Raw genomic sequence first — 27,512 nt, forward strand, 5'->3', positions numbered from 1 at the left:
CTAGTGGGACTGTGTAGTGTCAGAGACCAGAGGCAAAGAAGGAAGTGTGTTGTCCTTTCTCAAAGGGAAAAGTGAGTGGGAAGGGAGGAGACTGTTTAAGTTAATGAATGCTTCCTTCCTTTCTCTCTCACTTCAGGAGCAGCCAAAGACCAAAGATCTGCTTCATTATCCTTTAGGATACTAAAGGATACTAAATCCATGCCTTCAGCATTTCAAGAGGGCCAGCATTTCCCAGCAATGATAATAGTAGTGTGGATATGATTTTTTAAAAGTCTCTATCAACACAGTATAAAATATGAGTGACATGCAAAGGCATTGCATATTATTTCTACTCTTAGTGGCTCCTGGCTCTTTCTCTCCTTTCAGCTAACTGGATTCAGCAGACTTATTTGCTTCAGTCGGGTCACCTGGTTTACCTACACCTTGCTAACAGGTCTGACTGAGATCAGGAAGCCCCTTCCTCATGCTAAACCTGTGGCTTCCAGGTGAAGGTTCATTCATGTTACTTATACCACATACTTCCTGCCTGGGCAAATTGGTGCTGGTTCTTCCAAATCAGATGTATTCTGTTGCTCCCTGAGTCCTGGCTTGCTCAACCCAACCCAAAACTCTTGGTCAGTATCTTGTTGAGTCTCTAGAGGGGCATCTGTCTCAATGGTTGTTATAAAACTTCACTGTTCTTGGTCTCTAGCTGTGGGTATCTATCTGGAAGCCGTCCATTAATTCAATGTTTATTGGATACTTGTTAGAGGCAATGAGCATTGTGCTCTGCTAGGAGCTGGGAACACAGTGTTGGTTAAAACAGCCATGATCCCGCCCTCGTGGTTTTTGTAGTCTAATGTGAACTCAGCCAGCCTGCTCTAAAGAGGGACTGGGTTTTATTCACTAACATGAGTTGTAGATGGAAAGTACTGAACAAGTATGTGTGTGAAGATGTGTGTATATTAATGGGTGGGAAGCAAGACTACAAATGCAAGAAGACTAGAGATATCATACTTGTATAAGAGAAAAAACTGTATAAGTTAGACAGTATTGGTAGTCAATTTTTTTAAAAAATGAATTTACTCTTTTGGCTGTGTTAGGTCTTAGCTGCCCGAGTCGGGATCTGGGTTGAGGTGCGTGGGCTTTAGTTGCTCTGCGGTGTGTGGGATCTTGGGTTTCCGTGATGGCTTGCTACTGCTGCTGCTGCTAAGTCGCTTCAGTCGTGTCCGACTCTGTGCAACCCCATAGACAGCAGCCCACCAGGCTCCCCTGTCCCTGGGATTCTCCAGGCAAGAACACTGGAGTGGGTTGCCATTTCCTTCTCCAATGCATGAAATTGGAAAGTGAAAATTGAAAGTGAAGTCGCTCGGTAGTGTCCGACTCCTAGCGACCCCATGGACTGCAGCCTACCAGGTTCCTCCATCCACGGGGTTTGCTAGGCAAGAGTACAGGAGTGGGGTGCCATTGCCTTCTCCCTGTGATGGCTTGATGGTAAAAAAATCCACCTGCCAATGCAGGAGATGGAAGTTCAATCCCTGAGTCAAGAATATCCCCTGGAGAAGGAAATGGTACTCCAATATTCTTGCCTGAGAAGTCCCGTAGAGAGAGGAGCCTGGTGGGCTATCGTCTGTGGAGTCACAAAGAGTCGGACATGATTTAGTGACTAAACAACAACAACTGATTGACTGAGATGAGGAGATAGAAGATGTGTTCATGGGGATCAAGAGTTCAGTTTTTCACATGTGACGTTCAGTTTTCCTACTGAACACATCGAGTGGGTGTCAACTAACTACACAAGTTTGGAGTTGGGGAGAGGTCCAGGCTGGAGACAGAATTTTGAGGATTGTCAACATGCGCTTGCGTGTATGCTAAGCTGCTTCGGTCGTGTCCTACTCTTATGACCCCATGGACTGTAGCCCGCCAGGCTCCTCTGTCCATGGGATTCTACAGGCAAGAATACTGGAGCGGGTTGCCATGCCCTCCTCCAGAGGATCTTCCCAACCCAGGGATCGAACTCCTGCCTCCTGCAGCTCCGGCACTGCAGGCAGATTCTTTACTGCTGTGTCACCAGGGGAGCTTTATCAATGTGTAGATACATTTAAAGAGAGAGGTCCTTGATAGCACCTTGAGAGTCTTAATAGAGAAGGGGACCAAAGACACTGCCCCAGGACAAGCCAACATTTACATTCTGGGAGCAGGAAGAAGAGCTAGCATCGATAACTTAGAAGGTTCAGCTAGGAGGAAGGAAAAAAATGTTATTAGTGCTCTATATTGCTGTAGCCAAAGAAAATGTCTCAGTGAGGAGAGAGTGAGTTCCTGGGTCATAAGTTATTGCGTGACTAAATAAGATGAAAACAGAATTGGTGACTGGTTTGGCCACACTGTAACCTTGACAACTGTGGTCTGATTGGATCTGGTTGAGGAGAAAGTGATGGGTGAAGAGGCACGGGCAACAAATGTAAATATCTTTTTTGGAGTTTTATTATAAAGGGAGTAGAGAAATTGAAGTGAGATGGGTATGTGGAGTCAAGTAAAATTTTCTAAGGTGAGAAAAATTATAGTATGTTTATAAGTTGACTGGAATGATTTGATGTGGCACGGGGCCGGGGTTGGGACAGGGGAGAGAAAGAAAGAAATCTGAGGATGCAAGTGAAAAAGGAATTGAAATGGTACTTGGATGCAATCTCAAAAATGACAGAATGATCTCTGTTCATCTCCAAGGAAAACCATTCAATATCACAGTTATCCAAGTCTATGCCCCAACCAGTAATGCTGAAGAAGCTGAAGTTGAACGGTTTTATGAAGACCTACAAGACCTTTTAGAACTAACACCCAAAAAAGATGACCTTTTCATTATAGGGGACTGGAATGCAAAAGTAGAAAGTCAAGAAACACCTGGAGTAACAGGCAAATTTGGCCTTGGAATGCGGAATGAAGCAGGGCAAAGACTAATAGAGTTTTGCCAAGAAAATGCACTGGTCATAGCAAACACCCTCTTCCAACAACACAAGAGAAGACTCTACACGTGGACATCACCAGATGGTCAACACCGAAATCAGACTGATTATATTCTTTGCAGCCAAAGATGGAGAAGCTCTATACAGTCAACAAAAACAAGATCAGGAGCTGACTGTGGCTCTGATCATGAACTCCTTATTACCAAATTCAGACTTAAATTGAAGAAAGTAGGGAAACCGCTAGACCATTCAGGTATGACCTAAATCAAATTCCTTATGATTATACAGTGGAAGTGAGAAATAGATTTAAGGGCCTAGATCTGATAGATAGAGTGCCTGATGAACTATGGACTGAGGTTCGTGACATTGTACAGGAGACAGAGATCAAGACCATCCCCATGGAAAAGAAATGCAAAAAAGCAAAATGGCTGTCTGGGGAGGCCTTACAAATAGCTGTGAAAAGAAGAGAGGCGAAAAGCAAAGGAGAAAAAGAAAGATATAAGCATCTGAATGCAGAGTTCCAAAGAATAGCAAGAAGAGATAAGAAAGCCTTCTTCAGTGATCAATGCAAAGAAATAGAGGAAAACAGCAGAATGGGAAAGACTAGAGATCTCTTCAAGAAAATTAGAGATACCAAGGGAACATTTCATGCAAAGATGGGCTCGATAAAGGACAGAAATAGTATGGACCTAACAGAAGCAGAAGATATTAAGAAGAGGTGGCAGGAATACACGGAAGAAGTGTACAAAAAAGATCTTCATGACCCAGATAATTATGATGATGTGATCACTAATCTAGAGCCAGACATCTTGGAAAGTGAAGTCAAGTGGGCCTTAGAAAGCATCACTACGAACAAAGCTAGTGGAGGTGATGGAATTCCAGTGGAGCTGTTTCAAATCCTAAAAGAGGATGCTGTGAAAGTGCTGCACTCAATATGCCAGCACATTTGGAAAACAGCAGTGGCCACAGGACTGGAAAAGTTCAGTTTTCATTCCAATCCCAAAGAAAGGCAATGCCAAAGAATGCTCAAACTACTGCACAATTGCACTCATCTCACATGCTAGTAAAGTAATGCTCAAAATTCTCCAAGCCAGGCTTCAGCAATACGTGAAACGTGAACTCCCTGATGTTCAAGCTGGTTTTAGAAAAGGCAGAGGAACCAGAGATCAAATTGCCAACATCCGTTGGATCATGGAAAAAGCAAGAGAGTTCCAGAAAAACATCTATTTCTGCTTTATTGACTATGCCAAAGCCTTTGACTCTGTGGATCACAATAAACTGTGGAAAATTCTGAAAGAGATGGGAATACCAGACCACCTAACCTGCCCCTTGAGAAATCTGTATGCAGGTCAGGAAGCAACAGTTAGAACTGGACATGGAACAACAGACTGGTTCCAAATAGGAAAAGGAGTACGTCAAGGCTGTATATTGTCACCCTGCTTATTTAACTTCTATGCAGAGTACATCGTGAGAAACGCTGGGCTGGAAGAAGCACCAGCTGGAATCAAGATTGCCAGGAGAAATATCAATAACCTCAGATATGCAGATGACACCACTCTTATGGCAGAAAGTGAAGAGGAACTCAAAAGCCTCTTGATGAAAGTGAAAGAGGAGAGTGAAAAAGTTGGCTTAAAGCTCAACATTCAGAAAAGGAAGATCATGGCATCCGGTCCCATCACTTCATGGGAAATAGATGGGGAAACAGTGGAAACAGTGTCAGACTTTATTTTGGGGGGCTCCAAAATCACTGCAGATGGTGATTGCAGCCATGAAATTAAAAGAGGCTTACTCCTTGGAAGAAAAGTTATGACCAACCTAGATAGCATATTGAAAAGCAGAGACATTACTTTGCCGACTAAGGTCCCTCTAGTCAAGACTATGGTTTTTCCAGTAGTCATGTATGGATGTGACAGTTGGACTGTGAAGAAGGCTGAGCGCCAAAGAATTGATGCTTTTGAACTGTGGTGTTGGAGAAGACTCTTGAGAGTCCCTTGGACTGCAAGTAGATCCAACCAGTCCATTCTGAAGGAGATCAGCCCTGGGATTTCTTTGGAAGGAATGATGCTAAAGCTGAAGCTCCAGTACTTTGGCCACCTCATGTGAAGAGTTGACTCATTAGAAAAAACTTTGATGCTGGGAGGGATAGGGGGCAGGAGGAGAACGGGATGACCGAGGGTGAGATGGCTGGATGGCATCACGGACTTGATGGACGTGAGTCTGAGTGAACTCCGGGAGTTGGTGATGGACAGGGAGGCCTGGCGTGCTGCGATTCATGGGGTCGCAAAGAGTCGGACACGACTGAGCGACTGAACTGAAATGAACTGAAAAGTCTTTGAGTAGCTAAAGAAATAATCCAGGACACAGGAGGGAGAAGGGCCAAGAAGAGAGAACTTCAGAGCAGAGAATAGACACAGATACACTGACAGAAGTGTTGGGAAGCCGGGGATATTTTCTTCAGAGGCCTCTGATATTCTTAGTAAAAAAGCAATAAGAAACAGCGTCATTAGGTAAGGGGTAGAAGGTACTAAAGATTTGAGGAAAGAGAAAGAGAAGTAAAATAAACCTCCTGGAGAATAAGAGAGTGAGCTGATAAGGAAAATATAGTGGGATTGCTGATCAGTGCTAAGAATCCATTGAGGATTGTGGTCATAATTTAAAGCGAGAGCAATCATGGTTGTGGATGGTAAAAAAAAAGTAGTAGGAATGATGGATTAGAGATCCTGATGGGCTCAAATCATGTTTGAAATCAAGGTACAAGAGGCAGTGATTTGGAACAATAGAGACATGGTTAGAGAAGAATGCTTGGAATTGAGATTTGGGAGGTGGAGCACTTATTTCTGATGGAAACGACCTGGACAAGATCATGTTTCCAAGCAACTGAGGTGGGATGGAAGAACAGGAGCCAGGAGGGGAGAAAGTCAAATAACTTTCATTTTTGGCGACTGAATTTTCCAGAGGTGAATATACAAGGGATTTTACTGGTAATTTGTCATAAGTTCCAGATGCAAACTGGAAAGGTTTGGAAAGTTGAGAAAATGAGAAAGAGAGAATAAGTTAGGAAATGTTCAAAGCCATGTGGTGGTAAGAATCCAGTAAGCAATGACTAAGAAGGCTTGGATTTCTTATTGAAACCAAGGAAACGGGATTTTCAGACTATGAGAGGTTCTCTTAGTCTCTTTAGGGGAGGTGAATAGGCTGTTCTTACCTTAGCTTCTTTCTTGGGACAAGTCTCGCAGGTGCTGCTGCTTTATAGCCTTCGCATCCCGTTGCCATGGTTCAGAATGTTCCTTCCCTCCTCTGCATGTGCTGCATCCTGGGCTCCCTTCTCATATTCTCACATCAACCCAGACCAAGGATCATCTCAGTTCTTTAGCACATAAAGTCACATTTGATACTTCACATATAATACTTTCCTATTCCTTAGTTATCTTTTTATTGTATTTCGTATCACTTCTATACGTATCTTTTGACCCTTTATATGGCTTAGCAAATGTCAATGAATATTGGTTGGTTTTTCATGAGAGAGGATAACATCTTCCAGAAATTATATGGGTACACGGGGGAAATGGTAAAGGAAAATTTAATTTAAAATTCTGTAGCAAATTTTTCAAATGTTAAGAAGTTAAGGACCCTTAAAAAAATTCTTTGGCACCTCTGGAAAAGAATTTCCCACTTCAAAAGAGAAAAAACATTGACCTGAGAAACAAGAATCTTTTATTATGGGAAAGTCTATTGTTTTTTAATTATCCCTGTCCCCCTTCCCCCAAAAGAGGATAAACACAGCTTTTTAAGATTATCATTAAAACAAAAATGCAAAATGAAAGCAAATTTCTTACTCAACTTATTACTAAATTCTAAAGACTATGTCTACAGGACCCAGTTGAGAAACTCTTCTCCTTAGATTGCATGAAAAAACAAAATAAAAAAAAACATTGTGAGAGTAACCTAAAGAAATGTTATAACAGGTAATTTTAACAAATACATGGAGTTATTCATTTTCAAAATATGTTAGGAAATAAATTTTATAAGGCTAAACTTGTAACAAGGGCTTACACAGAGTGAGTGCTCTAAAGGGTAATAATAACAACGATAACAGAGGATCAATAGCAATGGCAATATTAAATTTTGGTATTTTTACAAGTGGTGTTTCAGCATTTCTCGTATTCATTAAATGAAAGCAATAAGATTTGTAATGTTCACAGATATTAATATATGTGCAGGGGGCCCTTGGTCTTTTTTTAGTCCCCCTGTCACAAAATAAGATGTTTGTGATTTTTTTCTCTTCTCTAGGCCAAAACAAAAGTTCTCTGCAGGGCACCTATGGAGATGGGGCCAGGGAGAAGCCTTTCCTCTGGAGTCCCTGCACGAGGCAGGGAGAACAGAGGCTCGGCCCCATCCCCTAGGGAGCTAAGACCACAGGGATCTCAGTGGGGTTTGCTATTCCTTTGAAATGGTGTGAGGTTTCCTGCTTTTTCAGAAGACCCGCTGAGGGGGAAATTGAAGGTGCATTGTGGAAACTGCCATTGGAGGCTCCGCACAGGCACAGGAAATGACAAGTTTGCAGGAACTCTGGCTTACTGGAAGGGAATTTGCTTTGGATTTTTATTTCTAAATTCTCTGAGGAATCCGCCAGGCCTGAGTCAGGTGTCTGTTTTGGGCTCTGCTCTGCAAACAGGCTCATCTGAGAGTACTTTTTTCTTCATTAATTTGAAATTTGCCACCTGCAAATTTTATCAGTGAAAATCATATTCTGATCTTGGATATAGATATAGAAAAATGTGGCTTTAGATTATGGCTTTTAGGTTATGGTGATATATAAAACACCTACAGGTATGAATTGGAATCTTTATGGGCAAACTTTAGAAATAAGGTAGTAAATCTTGCTGTAATAATAGGTCAGCCGAGCAGAAAATAGGAGCACAGAATGTAGTTTGTAGACCAGTCTCCTGTCACAACAATTTTGGAACAGTTGGTTCATGTTCTGTCACACATTCTTAAAAGGAGTTATGCAATTGCTTCTAAGATCTTGGCTGTTTCAGACAAACTTTAAAGTTAGTGTCTCTTCTCCTCTCTTTCCTGGGTGAAAGGAATCAATTTTTATGTGGTGGTGGAGGGTAATATTTCTCAACAAACTTTATCTTTTGAAACTTTTAAAGAATTGAGCTTTAAGAATATGACTCTGCTTTGAGTGGATGGGGCTCTATTTTCACCTGTAGCAGCATAAAGTGGAGGTTCAGAGCACACTCTGGGTCAACCAGCCAAGTCACACCTGCTGGTTGTGTGACTTTGTGCAAGTTTCTTCACTCTCTGCATCATTTTCTAATCTGTAACGAGGATGACACAGGGTCATAAGGATTGAAAGAGCTACGATTTGTAAAGCGCAAAGAATATGCTAAGTACTAAAGGAGGACTTAGAGAAGAAAAACAACCAAATGATTTTCTAACGATACAGTCTTTTAGCATTTCGAGGTGTTGACTTCTATAAGGAAAACAAGCAGGTTATTTTGAATTTGTTCAGTTGTCTGCTAATCAACAGAATCTGGGGACATGCCACTGTTGTAAAGAAGTGGGTTCACACCTATAGGAAGGGTGGTTCCTTGCAAGAAACACGGTCTCCATAAATTTCAACGCTCTGCTGTCAAAACTTTTTTTTTGCAAGTAATAGAGTGCACCTCTTTATCTCACCGCTCTGCTTGCAATTCTTTTTGAAAAAATTTGAAACAAATGACTAAGACACCACCTTGAAACAAAGGAAGTTTTTATTTTATGGGAATAAATCCTGTAACTTGAACAAAGTCCTAATTTGTAAGAGACCAATCAAAGGAGAGGACTTATTCCCTCTAGAAATCAGTGAATATTGTATTACTAAAATGTAAGGGAACTCCTTTTCTGGAGAACCCTTTTGCTGGGGAATCAGAATTTTGTTTAAAACCTATACTTTATGCTTCATGTGTCTGCATTTCTGCAAATAATATCACATTATTAACATAAAGATTGAGACAAAACACCTATGTAGGCATTGTTAGTTTTGCAAATACTGATATAATTTCTTGGATTTTTCCATATCATCTAGAGAAACTAATTAAATAGCCCTACATTTTAAAGATGTTTTGAGAAAAAAAAAATCCCAACGGACTAAACTCCTCAAATCTTTCATTTTGCCAATAATGTAAAGCTTTTGATGCCAGGTAGTACATCCAAGGAGATCAAACCAGTCAATCCTGAAGGAAATCGACCCTGAATATTCATTGGAAGGACTAATGCTGAAGTTACAAAACTTTGGTCACTTGATGCAAAGAACCAATTCATTGGAAAAGATCCTGAGGCTGGGAAAGATTGAAGGCAAAAGAAGAGGGGACAGAGGATGAGATCTTTAGATAGCATCACCAACTCACTGGACATGAATCTGAGCAAACTCCGAGAGATAGTGAAGGACAGGTAAGCCTGGTGTACTGCAGTCCACGGGGTCACAAATAGTTGGACACGAATTAGTGACTGAATAGCAACAAGTGTCCTAGTGGTTGAGGACTTGGGCTCTGAGCTAGATGCATGTGGATTTGAATTCTGACTCTCTCACTTATTATATGTACTATCTTAGAAATTCTAAGGCCTTAAGGTAGGTTTGCACATAGGCCTCAGTTTGTATCCAGCTTTATAGGGCTTGAGAAGTAAATGTGTTTATGTATATAGAATGTTTAGAACTCTGCCTGGCACAGAATAATTGTCCAGTTTTGATTTATACATAATTGGTTACACTATTGAGAATCTGATTGTTGTGAACAGTTACTTCATCACTCTCTAAAGACAAGACCGTTATATAGGACTTGGTTTTTCTTTCTCTACTTCTACATCATTTTATTTAGAATTTAAGAGCTTTAATTAACATGATTGATATGTTTAAATGTAGGATTAAATATTCAAACCCAGTTTAAGTGTTCATGTCTGCTCTTGAAGCTAAAACTTGACAGTATGAGGCATGAATACTTTGTAATTTGAGTCTATGAGAAGTCTAAGTCCTTGAATCTATAACTCTACCTAGACTGTTGGTTCCTACAGGGCATTAGCCCTATATATTTCTCCAAGGCCTCACTCAAGCCTCTCACACAATAGGTGTTCAATAAATATTGGTAAGGAATGAATTGTTCATTTTAGAGATTCAGGTGATTCAATAATGATTTGGCTTTTGTGGAAATATCTCCAATTGAGTGAGTTCTCTATGTATAGGTAGGTACAGGAGAAAAAAGAGGAGAAACACTTCCTCTTCTCCCAAAGTAGGAGAAGCCAGTAACTTTCCAAATAATAATATTGCAGAAGTAATAATATAAGAAACTTTCCCATTCTACTCTCTAGCGATTAAAAGCCTAGGACCATAACCTTTTAGGATTTGAAGAGGTCTCCTAGGCCAAGCTTCTCATTTATCAGAGGAGAAAACAGACTTGGAGAGTTTAAGTCCATAGTCCAGGGTTCCACAAAGCGCAGAGTCAAGACAGGACGTCTGGTCTCTGAAACCTGTCAGCTTAGAGTCATTTCACCAGCCTCTTGGTAAAATAGTGTCCTTTGGTTTAAGAATATCTTTTAACAAAAAAACCAGGTGTAAAAAAGGAGTATCAAAGTGGTATTCTGATGACAGCGTTCATCAACCCTTGCAGCAATCAGTTCAACCGGACTTGCACGCAGGAAGTTGCACAGCGTCAACACCTTCACTTACATCGCGCCAATCTAGGGATAATGCCAGTAATGCTGACCAAGCTTCTTCATTTGTATTAATTTATCTAGTGAGCAGGGGGTAATGGCTGCGCTATGCCCTCTCAGCTGTTAGGAGGAGACAAGACCCACCATTAGGACGCATCTTGATATATAGCAAGCAGGACTGCAGCTGGGAAAAACAAGCAGGGACAGAATGAATGTGCGCGTGGGGGCCTTTGCTAGGGTGTACGCAAGAGGTTTACCGGAGGTTTTAGAATTTTTATATCAAGACGGAGGGAACCAAATAACCCAACTCTTCCAGAGAGCTCTGAAAAGTTGGAAACACCTATTTGGAGGATGGGAATCCCTGCAGCTCGCGTCCACGTTCCACCCCTGCCCCCTGCCCCAATGTGGCTCTTCTCCGAGGACTGGGACCCCCTGCCCCACAGCCTTTCGCCCCAACCTGGGCGCGCAGCACCCCAGCCGTTCCCGGTACTCCTTTCCTCTCCCTCCCTCCTCGGTCCGAAGGGAAACTCAGGCTCCGGCCGCGCTCGGGGTTCATCCATCAGCGCGAGAGGAAAAGGGGGAGGAGAGAGGGGAGGCGGGCGGCGGGAGGAGGAGTTTCTCGGCGGCACGGAGCTCCGGTGGGGACCGCGGAGGAGGAGCGCCCTTCCCCCCGCGCGCTGATTGCTGTGGCGTCCTGCCCATCCCCGCCCGCGTGTGTGAGGGGGAGCGAGTGCGCTGGGTCGGCCCGATGGGGGTAATCGAGGGTTTCGGGGACGCCGAGTGGCGCTTTCCTCTTCCTAGTGAGTGAGGGAGGGAAGTCGGCGGCTCTCGTGCCCGGCCACTTTCCCTGCGCGATTCCCTGAACTCCCTGCAGGAGGAGAAAGTCCCCGGCGGGTCGGGATGGCGTAGTTGCGCCGCGGCGCAGCAGCTGCCGGAGCTCGCGGCCGCCGGGCGCTGGGCGGGGAAACTTTGCTCTGCTTTCCTGCAACTTGTGGCGGGTGGATCTCCGTTTGACACACTGCCTCCGAGGTACGTGCGGGCTCAGCCTAGCGGCGCTGCAGCCCGCGCCGGGACACCCTTGGCCGCCAGGCTAGCCCAGCACCCGTGCCGGCCGAGGGCTCTCCAGGCTGCGCGGGGGCTGTTGGCGTTGCGCTGGGTTCCGCGCCTGTTTCCCGGCCGGGATCGCTCCGGCCACCCGGACCCCTGGGCTTCTTGGGGGCGGCGTTGGTCGGTTGGTGTTTACGCTGTGAGGTGCACAGGGGAGCGGCCGTCCCGAGTGGGCAGCGCTCCGGGCGATGCGGTGTGCTGGGGAGGACGTCTGCTCCGCGCCTGCCCTCACTCTTCCTTTCCGCGGTTTCTTCTGACCTCCGCGGGGCGCGCTGGTCACTTCCCACTGGGCGCGTGACACCGTCGGTGGGAAAGATTTGTTGTGGGTTCATACTCAATTGCCATTGCAGAGGCTGCGGCCCCGGCACTGGCGCACCAACAGGAGCTTCACTCCCCGCGGGCCGCGCCCTCAGGGTGCAGTGCGGGCGGCGCCGAGCTCTGCAGCCCAGAGTCCCGCAGAGAATCCTCCCTCCCGCTTTAACTTGCTAGCCACCTTTCCCGGTTTATTTTGAAGGCTTCCCTTAGCATGTTCATTTGGTTAGAATAATCTGGAAACCCTTGGACTGTTGCTAGGAGAATGTCCTTGCAGTCTTGTTCTTATTAGGGCATTTGCTTCACTTTCCAGAATCATTTAGTGTAGGGAACCAGCTTGTCAAACGTGAATTACCTTGACAGTGTGTGTGTGTTAGTTGCTCATTCATGCCCGTCTCTGCGACCCCATGGACTGTAATGGACTGTGGCTAGCTCTCCAGGCTCCTCTGTCCATGAGATTCTCCAGGCAAGAATACTGGAGTGGGTTGCCATTCCCTTCTCCAGGGGATCTTCCCGACCCAGGGATGGAACCTGGATTTCCTGCTTGGCAGGCAGTTTCTTTACCATCTGAGCCACCAATACTGGCTCCCACCTTGACCAAGTAGAACTTAATGGACTTAGTGTCTACAAAAAAGAGCTAAGAGAAGAAAATCACTCCATTCCCTTAGCTGTGAAATGGGAATAATAATAGTATTAGCCTCAATGTTACGGTGAGATTTGAATGATTTAAAATATGTAAAGTACTAGAACAGTGCCTGTGCACCGCTATTAGCTGTGCTTGTCTTGAGCCCAGTGGAGACTGGACGGGAGCGTGGAGAGTAAGGGATGGTACGAATGACAGACTGAGATGGGGAACCAGACTTTTTCTGAACTCTGCATCCCTTCCAAGAGAAATAAGCGATGGGTTTGGGAGGAGATAAGTCTCCCACAAGTAGCAAAGCACATGTCAAGACCTTTTAATTTTCCTGGAATAGTACTTTAGGTTGCAAACAGGTACTTCAGTGTGAAATTAGCTACTTTCTTTCCGGAAATAATAAAAGCTAACGTTTATTGGGCCCAAACTCTGTGCCAGACACTCTCCTAAATGCCTTATGGACACTTAATCGTTACACCAACTCTCTGGAAAAAACACTATTAATAGCCCTAATTTGCAGATAAGACACTAGAAGTTAGTTACTTGCCCAGGCTATTACACAACTGTTAGTTCTGTCTGACTCCAGAGCTAGCTTAGCCACTCAGCAGAGAGCAGCAAGTGCAGTCAGATTTGTGTGCGGTGAGTCTGGGCAGCTTTTCCCATCCTTCAACTTCCCACTGAGTTGAACACACATCTCTTGAAACACAAATCAGGTATCCGTGATTAATTTAGATGATTTACCTATGGGGGGTGCCAAATTTCAGCTTCTCTGAAACTGGCTCCAAGTAATTATAAATAGAACTCTGATTTATATTAATTAATTTAGATCTTTAAACTTCATTTCTCATATTAATTCTCCAGACATTGTTGGTCAGTGTTACTTGGCTTCCTTAGGAAACAGCTTGGGGTTGGCACAGGAGGCAGGGAAATAATTCTTACCCCCTTAAGGGCTATTAAAATGAAATTGATTTCATGCCATTGTGTCAGTTAAAGGACGTTGCTCTGTTTCTTGATGTTCTCTGCTTTTGGCTTCAATTCTGCATTGTTTAGTGTTTCAAGGCTTCAGCATATTTTCAGCCCTTCAGTTTGTCTTTGTCATTTGTCAACTTTAATTTTTCCTGTTTTGATGGAATCTGACCATTACATGGCACCTTTGCTTAACAACTGTTGACCCAGCTCATGTTTTTAAACATAAAAATCACCAACTTACTTTTGAACCCCAGCACTTCAAAGGCAACCCCTGGGGAATTCATTGTTATTTTGAATATTAGCCAATAGGGGGAGCATTGCACACTATGTATTGATGTCTGTTGGGCACCTAAGCCAGTTTTTTTCGAGTCTTCAGCATACATTTCAGGAATGGAAAATGTTGTGGCTTTATCTAGCAAAACAACCAGTTTGCTTTCTGACTTGACTATGGAGAACTGGGTTTAATTTCAACTGATGAATGTAAGAATAATTTTGAGGACAGGGCCTATACATTGGATATATGTCTAGAACTCTGTGGTGTATGGACAGATATTAAATACACACACAGTTTATTTCCATTTGTTTTCATTAAGAGGCATATGTAAAATGATTTTGTGTACTTTGAATAATATTTCAAACTATCTAGGAGAACTGGGAGTCCAGAGAGACGCATTGTGAATTCTTTTGTAATGAAGCTCATTTGTCTTTTGTAGTAGAGTGGATATAGTGAATTTGTTCTCAGGAAGGCTGGTGTTCTCACAATCCTGTCATTATCATTTTTCATTAACATCTGAGTGCAAGACAATAAGGAATTGTTATGTTGAGTTTCTATTCCAGTACATTCTTCAGAGGCTTATATTTTAGTATGATAATAGGTCAGAAATAACATGTTTGTTTAGTATAGATGCAGTGTGTCTATAGATAAATATATAAGCAATATTTAGGAATTAACATGCTTGGAAAAGCAGGTAAATTAACTTTTTAAAAAAGTTTTTCATCTCTGCAATTTTGTAGGTTAATTTCCTTTCTTGCTTCTTGAGTATCAGGTACTTTATTTCATTTACCAAGTTAGGGTCAAGAGGATTTTATTTTAAAGTAACTTTCAAACTTAGTCCTTTCTAAATCTCAGTACCGCAGTTACACTTCAGAGTAGCGTTTTATTTAGTCTAGTTTTCCATGGTCTTTTAGTTTACTTATTCAGCAAACTTGTAGCAACTCCCAACTCCCTAATAGGCTTAAGGTTCCTGGTGGTGGAGTTAGCCAGTCCCCTGATAGCAGGATGCTTTAAGGCTTCCTAGGGTTTAGGAAAGCCTGTTTTTTGTGTTTTTTTTTTTTTTTTTTTTTAAACCACCATTATTGACAAAATTGGTTTGCTTAAAGAGAAGTATTGTTCCATTCTTTTGAAGACTCAAAGGAATTAATCTTTCTTTTTGCATGCAAACTTGATTGTATCTTGTAAAAGTCAAGTGATTCTTGCTTTTCTGAGGGCCTGCTCTGGGCCTAAGCACACGGAAAACTCAAATGTTCTTTGAGTACTAAGAAGGTGATCTCTGCAGACTCTTTAAAACCTAACTGTTGACCAACTTCCCTGGATCATAAATTTGTGGAAATTTCTGACTTTACATTTTAAGCGTAACAGGTAGATCCTTTAGAGGATCACTGGTAAGTATCAACATTGCTGTAATATTTTTCCTGGATGAATTTGATCTGTGGTCATTTTAAATTACCCCTGTTCTTGATAATCCATTTTGAAAATGTATTTTTTTCTTCCCTCACTGCTGTTGGACAAAAACTAATTATAATTGTCAGGTTCATTAGTTAATGAGGACACTCTGGCTTTTCTCCTTTTTTTTTATTTTAATTCAACAGTTATTTTATAAATGATTTTATCTCTATTTCAGTCTCTCCACTGGAGCGTTTTGCTTATATTTTTAAACTTCTTTTTAAATTTTGAAACTTAAAATGTTAACTACTTTTTGAATTTTGCATGATTCAAGTTAGGTAGTGGTTTGGGGGTCTTTAACTTAAGAGCAATCTTGTATTGCCTTTAGGAACATGGATAGTTTGGAATATGAAAGAGTGAATCTAGGGCATTTGAGGCTTCCACATCTTCAGAGTAACACTTGGAATGAAAGCCTTGTCTTTTTGTAGTATTCCATAAAACACAAGCTATTGCTGATTTGTTCGGTTTCTAGTCAAGCTGAAATAAATCACAGCTTGGAAGTGCCTTACAAAAAAGGATTTGGGTCCATTTCCTGGGCTCTGTCCATTTCTAGATTTCTTTTTTTATTTCTTTTGAAATAGCACATTTGTTTGTTAACTGACATTGAGATTTATTTTCTCTGTTTGCAAAGTTTTAAGATTTAGCACAGATTTCCAAGACTCTTGCCTTCTTTTAGGAGGAAATTGTTTTTATTTCTCCACCAAGACGTGCAGTATTTAATGTTTGAAGCAACATTCTTAAATTTTCTGCATGGGGCCCCTCTCATTTGGACCTTCTTCTGCATGTTTTATTCTTCAGTTTTCTAGGTCAAACAACAAGACTTAGTAGGCTGACAACTAAAGGTATAAGGGATGGAGACCATATTTAAAATTGAGATTATCCCCTAAGGTCTGAAACATGGTCTCCAGAAGCACACCCTTAGGCTATCTTGATAGTTCCTGCTTAAGATAATTATAGAAAAAAAAAGGTTAAGTCTGTTGCTAGTGCTGGTGATTCCTTTAGACTGACAAAGTTCATTTTTAGGATTTAATTTTAAATTGTTGCCACAGTAATAATTTAGAATCTAGTCTGAAGTGTCAGCTCTGTCTTCACTTTAAGAAAAAGGATGGTGATCCAGAGACATATACTTTCCCTGAATTCTTGGACACTGGGCTCTGGGAGAAAGGGGACTTCAGGGTTGGGTACTTTTTGCAGAAGAAGGAAGAAGCACCTGCTTGTTTGTGCTTCCAAGCTCATAATTCATTTCCCAGGTACAGGCTGAAGGTCAGCTTTTTGTTTGAATTTGCCGATGGACCATTTGTAAAAACACATTTAAGTTGATTAGTCCCTGAAAAAAAATGATCTTTAGAAAACAGTCTTACAGATACTAGTCCTTGAGCTCTCCTGTGATCAGATTGCCCTGGGAAAAGGTCTGGAGTTTACAGGTGTGATGACTAAGCACCAGTGATGGGTAAGAACACCAAGTGGACCAGGTGGAGGGCCTAGCAGAACTTAGGGTTTCTTTTTTTTAATTCTGATTATACTATTTTATTAATGGAAACTTGATGAATACTTAATTCCATTTGGTGTGTGAAAAGATTCCCTTTTGGGAGTATAATTCCGTTAGCATTTTTAGTGATTTATGTGTTTTGACACATGAAATTGTTCATTGGATGCAAAAATACACTGGTGGCTATTTGCAAATTTCATTTTATAATTAACTGCATGATGATTGCTGGAATAGAATGTTGCTTTAAAAAAAAAAATACTTGGAAGGTTATTTGAGGTGAAATATTTAATTCCAATCTCAAAACCTTGTGTTCATGTGGTACCCTAAATACTTTTGTGTGATACTCCCCTGTGTTGTTTTGAGTTATCTCTTTTCTGGTATTTTTCTTTAAAACAAAACTTACTCAAACACAAAACTCTCCTTCTGAATGTCCATAAAGAATAACTATCTCATTTTACTATATTACACTTTGTGCAATTGGCTGGCAAATGAAATTCAACTTTGAGGGAAAGCACCATTGACTCATTACATACATTTTGCATCACTGCATGTAAGGTCTTCCCTATATGTGTGGGAGAAGTTTCTGATCTCCCAAATGGGTATGTTTACTATTGTTGGTCTCTATTTGTCAAGTCCTTTCTGAGGAGACATTCCTCTTAGTTTCTTATTTTTGTGTCTTTATAGAGATAGTTACAGGAGAAGGCAATGGCAACCCACTCCAGTACTCTTGCCTGGAAAATCCCATGGACGGAGGAGCCTGGTGGGCTGCAGTCCACGGGGTCGCACAGAGTCGGACATGACTAAAGAGACTTAGCAGTAGCAGCAGAGATAGTTAGGGCTTCGTGGGTGGCTCAGTGGTAAAGAGCCAGTGCAGGAGATGTCGGTTTGATCCCTGGGTCAAAGAGATCCTCTGGAGAAGGAAATGGCAACCCACTCCAGTATTCTTGCCTGGTGAATCCCACAGACAGAGGAGCCTGGTAAGCTATAGTCCATGGTGTCACAAAAAGAGTCAGAAACGACTTAATGACTAAACAACAACACAGCTACTTGCCATATATTTATAATGCCGTCTGAATCATGAAAAAATATATAGCAGCTGCTTTTTTTGTTTTGAATCCATCATACTCATCCATTACAAAGCTGTGCAGCCATTGGATGCATCATGTTTTTGATAAGGAGGCAGGAGAAAGATGACCTACTTGATACATTTCATATTTTTGGGGGGGTTACATATGCTTTTTTCAGTTTGTGGCCTCTTTATTTCATTTCTAGAATGGCTGCTGTCTAAGATATTGAAGGTTTTAATTTTATTCAGTGTGTGGGCAAACAGGGAGATTTCCCGTAGAAGCAGTTCTACCAAATTAAAAAAAAAAAAAATGCTTCCAGAAAGTATCCTATATAGATACCTTGTTAGGTAAGGCTTTGATGATGTTCAGATAGGAAATAACTGAACACAAAGGAGGATTCCACTTAGCTTCACTGAATAGAGGGGCTGGGGGGGGGGGGTTCTAATTTGTTAGGGGAAAATTCACTTTTGCAAAATATAAAGCATTTAAATTTAAATTTTTTGGGGGGGATTAATATATATTTCTAGTAGTTACATAGGTAAGAGGTTTGCAAAAGAAATTTTGCTAAGGTTGAGATTCTGTAGTTGGCAATTCTTATAACCCTGAAGATCCTGTTCCCTGAAGCCAGGAAAAAGCAGTCTGTTTCCAATTATAAATCACAAAAATAGGGAAATTAGGCCAAGAAAAATGACCATTTTGGGGGTTGGGTTGATTTTTTTCAGAGGGTAAAGGAGAAAGGACCATAGGCACACAGTAAAAAAAAAATTTGCTAGTTATTCTGTTGGCTTTCATTTTTTTTTTTTCAAGCAGTCTGTATTGGAAATTAAGAATAATTTTAGGTTTAAAGACACTTCCTCCTTCAGCTCCTTTTTGTTTCTCAGAGTGCAAATAGAGGAGCAGAGTTAGGCAGCTTCTGCTGACACTGAGGGGCTTGATCCCAGTGTTTTGGGACCCAGCTGGTATTACTGGTAAAGCCTTTTCCTGTCTGAATGGTGCCAGATTATGGCTTTCCAGCATCATCCCAGCTAGTTGGGGCTATGGTTTATTTATTACACTTTATACTAGGCTTTGTGGGCTTCCCTCCTGTCTCAAACCGTAAAGAATCTGCTTGCAATGGAGGAGATCCAAGTTCGACCCCTGAATGGGGAAGATCCCCTGGACGGGGGAATGGCAACCTACTCCAGTTTTCTTGCCTGGAGTATTCCCTGGACAGAGAAGCCTGGCCGGCTACAGTGCAAGAGGTCGCAAAGAGTTTAACAGGACTGAGCCACTGACACTTTCACTTCTTTCTTTTCCCCACACTATGCTTTGAATGAAGATGTAGTCCCTAGGGATTAGTATAAAGCTGCTCTGGGAGAAAGACTAGGTTTGCCAGTGTGAGAACAATCGGAGGTGAGAAGCCTAACTGGGAGTTGGGTGACGTGTGAGTGAATCTATTGTCCTCAGCACTTGTCGGAAGCAACTAGCCTTTCTTAAATACAGCCTGCTGCTAGTTTCAGGATTAGTGGTCCCATGAGACCCAGGTGTTAACTAAGAAATCTCCTTTCTACCACCAGAAGATCACCAACAGATCTTAGTTCCTGTTTCTCACACCTTAAGCCTCCAGAGTGTTGAATAAAACTTTCCCGATGGTACAGAATCTTTCATAACAACGTCGTCCTTCGGGGCTAGTGGTGTTCAGCGATTGGCTCTTTTCCTCTCACCTCTGGCAAACTCCTCGGCCTGCAGCAGGCGGGCTCCCACGCCCACTGCACCGCCACCCCAGATGGGCGGGTGCCAGAGAAGGTGCGAAGTGCAAAATTCCGAGCTTGTTTTCAGTCAGCATCTTAAGTGTCCTCTCTCTGGTGCCTTACTCTCTCCCACGTTTTATTACCTTGGTTTCCTGGAACTATTTTGTCCTGGTTTCCCCCACTTCCTGCCCGATCTCTTCAGGTTCCCTTCTCAGTGCTTGTTTCGTGTAGGTCGTTGTTTTCCAGCTTGGATGTTTCCCTCCACTCCTCCGTCATTCAATGGCTATTTCTCTGTCACAGTGGTCACCTAGCTCCCAGTTTTATGCGTCTGTCTCCTTATTTCCAGCAACTACCTGGCTATTCTGTCGGGTTTTCTGTTAAGCCAAGCCCCAGGGCGGTACAGTGGTTGAGACTTCCTGCTTCCACTGCAGAGGGTGTGGGTTCCATCCCTGTTTGGGGAACTAAGATACCACATGCCCCTCGTATGCGCGCGGTCGGCTCAGTCGTGTCAGACCCTTTGCAGCTCCCGTGGACTGTAGCCTGCCAGGCTCCTCTGTCCGTTTCCCAGGCAAGCATACTGGAGTGGGGTGCCATTTCCTACTCCAGGGCATCTTCCCAACCCAGGGATTGAGCCTGTGTCTCTTTGCATTTCCTGTTTTGTCAGGCAGATTATTTACCGCTGTGCCATTTGGGAAGACGCTACATGCCCCTGGAGAGGGCTGAAAAACAAAACAAAACAACAACAATAAAACCGAAAAATTAAGTCCCAATCCCAGTGTGCGATTTCTCTGTAGTCCCCAGCCCCTAACTCCTGTATTTCACGTGTCAGTAAGTGGCACCAGTTGCCAAGCTAGGATCCTCAGGCATACTCAATTTCCTTTTGCTTACCTCCTCCACTGACTCACACTCGTCTCATGGTGTCTTACTTTTAACAGATCTCAACTGGTATTTTCTTTATCTTTGTTGAGTTCCAGGAAACTTTATTTATGGACACAGAAATAGGAATTTCATATATTTTCCAACGTATCATGATATTTTATCATTCCTTTGACTTTTCTCCATCATTTTAACATGTAAACACCAATCTTAGCTCTACAATAGAGATTGGTTTCTCTACAATAGAAATCACTTCATGGGAAATAGATGGGGAAACAGTGGAAACAGTGTCAGACTTTATTTTTTGTGCTCCAAAATCACTGCAGATGGTGATTGCAGCCATGAAATTAAAAGACACTTACTCCTTGGAAGAAAAGTTATGACCAACCTAGATAGCATATTGAAAAGCAGAGACATTACTTTTCCAACAAAGGTCCGTCTAGTCAAGGCTATGGTTTTTCCAGTGGTCATGTATGGATGTGAGAGTTGGACTGTAAAGAAAGCTGAGTGCCGAAGAATTGATGCTTTTGAACTGTGGTGTTGGAGAAGACTCTTGAGAGTCCCTTGGACTGCAAGGGGATCCAACCAGTCCATTTTGAAGGAGATCAGTCCTAGGATTTCTTTGGAGGGAATGATGCTAAAGCTGAAACTCCAGTACTTTGGCCACCTCATGTGAAGAGTTGACTCATTGGAAAAGACTCTGATGCTGGGAGGGATTGGGGGCAGGAGGAGAAGGGGATGACAGAGGATGAGATGGCTGGATGGCATCACTGACTCGATGGACATGAGTCTGAGTGAACTCCGGGAGTTGGTGATGGACAGGGAGGCCTGGCATGCTGCGATTCATGGGGTCGCAAAGAGTCAGACACGACTGAACAACTGAACTGAACTGAACTGAACTAGGTCTATAGGTCAAGCCTTGCAATTGGCATGTTCTTCTCTATTTCCAAATCATCATCTCACCTGGATTATTGCAGATGTATTCCAGTTGGTTTTCCTGGTTTCAGTATCTTTCTCTCAAATTGTTCGTCCATTACGGTTGGAACCTTCTAAAATACAGATCGGACACGACTGAGCGACTGAACTGAACTGAACTGAAAATACAGATTTGTGTTTTCCATTCTTTTATTTAAAATGTCTGCTGTTCCATTATCCTTGGCATGGGATGTCTGGTTACTCACATTGTAGCTCAGCCTACTTTTTAGCTATTTTCCTTCACGTCTCCCATGAACCTCACTGTGCTCCTACAAGACTCCTTTTGTTTTCCGGAGCACACCCTGTGCTCTCATGCCCTGTTCCTTTAGTACTGGTCTTTTCTCTAGCATCCCCTCCTTTTCCTTCTTTCCGGTGGCCCCCTGTTTAACTCCATCATCACCTTCTCTGCTGAAGTTTCATGTGGCTCTTCCTGGCAAGTGGTTGATTGCTTCCTCCCTTTATTTCTCTTAGAGTCTTTCTCCTGCTGCCTCCTAAGAATTTACTTTCTTCTTCTCCAGACTTCCCTAGAGCAGGATTGAGTCTTACCATCTTTGTAACCTGGGTGTGTGGCATGGGCATGGCCACGTATGTTGTCAAACGGAATTCGACTTGGTTCCACTTCTGCTAAAGCTTGAGGGAAAGACCAAGTTTGCAGTTGATATGAATTGTAACTGTAGATAAGACAAAGGAAATCAACTCAGAGTCATGTAGGTTAGGATTAGATTGGGGGTTAGAAATAATCCTTTCCAAGCCCCTCTAAAGATGAGGACAGCCAGGTACAGAGAGCTTGGGTGGTCTGCCCAAGATTGCAGGGCGGGGAGCAGTGCTTCCCTCTGCCCCTCTCCAGTAGTCAGAATGGCCTTGATAAAACCTAAGTCAGATGCTGTCATTTCTCTAATTAAAACACTCTCTTGTTCCTGTCTTTCTCAGCGTAAAAACCCCAATCCTTATAATGATCCATAAAGCCTTAACCAGCCCGACTCCCTTGCCTGTTACCTCTTTGACTTCGCCCTCCATTTTCTGGCTTGCTTACTCTACTCTAGCTACTTGACCTTCCTTCCCTTTCCCATACCAGACACACTGTCTCAGGGCCTTTGCATGTGCTGTTTTCGTTGCTTGTAATGTTTTTCTCCCAGATATCTACACTGTTCACTTCTTAGCGTTAGGGTTAGGTCCTTACTTGAAACAAACAAACATGCACACAAACAAACCTTCCTGTCTTGCTTCTCTGTTTTATTAATTTTCTCAGCATTTATCTCTGCCTCGTATATAATTATATATCTTGTTTATATCCCCTGACTAGAATGTAAGCTCCACAAGGTCAGGGATTTTTGTACATTTTATTCCCTTTTGAATCCCCACACAGCCCTGGCACTGACTGAGCAGGCAAATAGATAAATATTTGTTGGATGAATATATAAATGAGAGGAAGCAAGATTTGTGGTTTCTTGTAGATCCAGTTAAATGTACACTTATGACATTGAAAAGGGAACACTATCAGGTATGTCTGGAGGGAGAATCTGATTTTTTAAAAATCCCCATTCAAGACCTGTCAGACTAGAACACTGACCTCTTTTAATTGTCTGACTTGAAGCAGTGACAGTGGGTTCTGCTCAGCCTTAAAGTGGTTTGGGAAGACTCCCATTTTACCTCTAACAGGCTAGGGCTTGCTGTGGTTTCTCTCTGCCTGTGGTTTGCCCTTTAACCCATGGGACTACGAAGATGAAAAGTAAACATGGCATTAAACAGAAGAGCTGGGGGAGAGGGTATGGGGCAGAGGAGCAGAATTTCCTTGTGGCCCTGACATCTTCCCTTGGCTCTGGGCCCATGCACAGGGCCGCTCACTGAACCTTCTAGAGTTGCTTCGGGGCTATACCCTAAGGAATGGTCTTGAGACTGCCAGGCCAAACTCCTGAGTTTTGCTTTGATGTTCTAATTTCTTTGAAAAGAATTGTTTAGACAAAAAGGACATTGGAGTATGGATTTTTTTTAAATTAAATTACTGTCTTAATTTTGAAGAGAGGTTTTAACCCTTTTCAAGACAGCCGTTGAAATTACCATTTGCACGCTTCCCTAGTGGTCCATTGGTTAAGACTGCGCTTCTGCTGCAGAGGGCACCAGTTCTGTCCCTCATTAGGGAAGTTCTGCATGCTGTGCAGTGTGGCCAAAAAGAAAAAAACAAAAAAGAAATTACTACTTGCTTTTGTCAGTAGTGCTGGTGTGGGGGTATGGTCCTTTAAAACCAATGACTTAAACCCAAGGGATAGTAAATTATACTTCTGAAGAAGCATCCAATTTTGGGGGTAGGGGGTTGGGTTGAGTATAGACCTAATTTATATTAGTGTAACAGTCATTTTAGAGTTACTTACCTCTCTCTCTTTCTGTGATAACATCAGTATGATTTCTTCAGAGCCCGTCTCATCAGGACAGGAAGCTCAGCCAAGGAACTCAAAGGCTTAGGAGGATGTTATTGGCCCTATACAAAGCTGTAGCATAATTTAACCCTGGGATTCAAAACCATCAAATTGAAAGTAAATTGTCTTGAATGGAGCTACTGTCAGTGACCTAGTTAAAAATCAAAGCTACCGTTTCCTGAACACTAAGAACATATGAGCTCTCCGAATAGTGTCTAGTACATGGTGGTTGTTTACTTGCTAAGGCACACCCAACTCTTTGTGACCGCATGGACTGTAGCCCACCAGGCTTGTCTGTCCATGGCGTTTCCCAGACAAAAATACTGGAGTGGGTTGCCATTTCTTTCTCCGGAGGATCTTTCCGACCCAGGGATTGAACTCGTGTCTCCTGTGTCTCCTGCACCAGCAGGTGAATTCTTGACCACTGAGCCACCAGGGAAGCTCTCTGGTACATGGTGCTGGTGCTGCTAAGTTGCTTCAGTCGTGTCCATCTCTGTGCGACCTCATGGACTGTAGCCCACCAGGCTCCTCTGTCCATGGGATTCTCCTGGCAAGAGGACCGGAGTAGGTTGCCATGCCCTCTTCCAGTGGATCTTCCCAATCCAAGGACTGAACCTGCATCTCTTAGGTCTCCTGCATTGGCAGACAGGTTCTTTACCACTAGTGCCATCTGGTACTTGGTAGGTGGTAATAAGTAATGAATGAATGAAATAAATTAAAACTGCTGATTGAGCCTCGCCTCCATGGTTACAAAACAAAATAACTTCTCCCTTATGTCAGATCTAATCAGGCTACCACTATCGGAAAGTGACTGTGTGGGGCTTGGTTGGTGTCCACAACAGACAAGCTCCTGTTTGGTGGTTAAGATCATAGGCTGTGGAATCAGACAGACCTGGGCTCAAATCCTGGTGCCAGGATTTACTAGTTTGGGGGTGGTTTAGCATCTTAAGCCTCACTTTTATCGCTATAAAATGAAGTTAAAGAACTCTGTCTCCTTGGGTTTTTGGGAGGTTGAAATGAGAAGTTGTGAAAAACAGAGTAGGTGCCCCATAGATGGGAACTGAGACATTTTGCGAGGTCCAAAGAAGGTGGCAGAGTGTTAGCCTCTAATAGGAAGGCGAATGTTGTAGAATCACATGAACAACCACAGAATAATTACAAAGCAGCCTGTGGACAAGTCTTGGCTGTGCTACTAACTAGCTGTGTATCAGTGGACCAGTCATTGAGCCTTTTTAATTCTTGGTTTGCTAATCTGCAAAATTAAAGGGTTGGAGTAAATGTTATCTATTTCTAACATACTGAGTTGGCTCTAAGTAGAGGATAACATGGAACAAATTATACACAAAATGTTAAGGAAACAGTGTTTACAGAGGGATGGGAGTAATCAGAAGTGACTTTTGAAATGAGGTGAGGAGAACAAGTAGAATTCATGGAGTTTGAGGAGTAGAATAAAAATGGCAATTTTGATGAAATAGGCAGATCTGACAAAATTCAGGTTTTGTGATTTCTTGACTTGCTTATAAGATAATTTGTTTAAATATTTTTTGTTTATATAAGTTGTGTGTTAAAAAATGTAGTATTAATGCTTTCTTTACACTTATATTGTCAAGTTGAATGTTCTTCTAGGATAATACTTCACAGTTTTGTTGTCATTCCTGCTAGCTACTCCATGATTGTGTGTTTCACATTTCCACACGTGTATTTGAAGTCTCATTTTATAGGAGAGATTCAGGATTAGTTTTTAGGTCTTACAATGACAATTATAAGTAAGGTAGAGAATAAAATATTTTCTTGTTTAATCGCTTCATATTAGAGATGAAAAAGTTAAAGCCCAGAATGAAGTGACTTGTCTGAGCTTGTAAAATGTGTTGATACCCAAATTCTTGCCTCTGCTGTTCCTTTGAGGCTGCCTGAGGTATAGGGTCTTTCTTAAACACAATTCTTAATAGTTAGAAAGTGAAAGAAAGTGTGAAAGTGTTAGTTGCTCACTCATGTCCAACTCTTTGCGACCCCCTGGACTGTAGCCCGATAGACTCCTCTGTCCATGTAATACTCCAGGCAAGAATACTGGATGCATAGCCATTCCCTTCTCCAGGGGATCTTCCCAACCCAGGGATCCAACTCAAGACTCCTGCACTGCAGACAGATTCTTTCCCATCTGAGCCACCAGGGAAACCATTCATTTATTATTGAGAGATGTTCTGATAACTCATCATCTTTTCATACTACTTTTAATTGTAATGTACAAGATAGTATTTTATACTTGAGATCCAGATGGTACCTTCACTGGTTGCCTTCTATATGCTAAGTGAGCCAGGGCAACTGTCATCCCTCTTTCTGAAATGAACAGATGAGTAGGAAAGCCACACCTGGAAGGAAGTAATTACATGGAGATTTACTTTGGGGGTGGACTGCACTATATTCTAGGTGTCCAAGTTTAATTTCAAGAGAATTAGAGGAGGCTTCCTTAAAGACGTAATGCTTATACAGAGACCTGAAGTCTTGAAGATGTTAGAAATGGCCATGTTAGGGGAACCATGGCAGGTCATTGAATTCCAATACAGTGAAGGTCACTTCTGGAAGCAAGGACTTGACCCTTTTGTAGAACTGAATTAAGGCGAGCGTGAATGGAGCATGCAGAGGATGAGGTGGGACTAAGTTGGCAACATCCAGCAACCATGCAAAGTGTTTTGGTCTTTATCCTGACAGCAGTGGGCAACCATCAAAGGGTTTTAATTCTTAATGTTTCACAAGCCTGGGTGGCTGAACCCTTTCTTTACCAAATAATATCAGTTAAGTGATCAAAATTTATCTGTTGAGGGATTATCCCCACCCAAGAGAAAGAATTTTATCTTGGAAGTCAGTGAGAGGAATAAAAAAAGTGCTTAATTGTGATTGGCACAATAGCCTTATTGCTGGAGTGTTTATCCTGAATTCATATATTTGCAGAATCCCTGCATATAAAGATGTGAATCAAATGTTTTGGTAAATTCATATATGTTGTACAAAATAGTCTGTTGGAGGTCTAGGAGATGTAGCGCTTTTTATTTATTTTTTGGCCATGCCACACATCATGTGAAATGTTAGTTCCCTGACTAGTGATCAAACCCACTCCCCCTGCAGTGGAAGTGTGGAGTCTTAGCCCTTCAACTGCCAGAGAAGTCCCACCCCAAAGCTCTTTTAAATGACTTGGTGCAAGCTAGGACCTGAGAATATTTAGCTGTGCTGCTTTGGCTGGAATGATTGCCGCTTTGTGATTTAATAAAGCCTTTTGGTGATAGCTGTTTCTTCCCTCTAGGCATCTGGGTTGGTTTGGTGGCAGTGCCAGGCTGAGCTCTGAAGCCCCCTGGCTAAACCCCTGAAGCTAATTTGTGAATTGTATGGTAGAACTGAGGAGGGCCATGCAGCCAGATCTTTGTAACTTATACAAGAGCTGTTGAGGCAGTGCTTTACTGCCTTTTTGGAATAGCATTACAACATGATAACTGTCTTTAGGACTTTTGTATTAGGTTTGGAATCATTTACTTTTTGGTGATGGAGGGAATTTCTGAAATTCTAGGTGACAAAGTCTAATCCCAAAATTAA

At 42.4% G+C, this 27,512-nt stretch overlaps 1 protein-coding gene across 2 annotated transcripts in view; it reads left to right on the forward strand.

Moving 5' to 3' along the window:
* Positions 1–11,342: 11,342 nt before the first annotated feature.
* TGFBR3 (transforming growth factor beta receptor 3) overlaps positions 11,343–27,512 on the forward strand; it is a 199,988-nt gene continuing 183,818 nt past the window's right edge. For both annotated transcript variants that reach the window (XM_040232333.1, XM_040232335.1), the window contains exon 1: positions 11,343–11,660. The gene's annotated coding sequence lies outside the window, so the exon portion shown is untranslated. The remainder of the gene's footprint in view (positions 11,661–27,512) is intronic.

The sequence above is a fragment of the Oryx dammah genome, unplaced genomic scaffold, assembly GCF_014754425.2.
Source record: "Oryx dammah isolate SB20612 unplaced genomic scaffold, SCBI_Odam_1.1 HiC_scaffold_28, whole genome shotgun sequence".
NCBI classification, from domain to species: Eukaryota; Metazoa; Chordata; class Mammalia; order Artiodactyla; family Bovidae; genus Oryx; species Oryx dammah.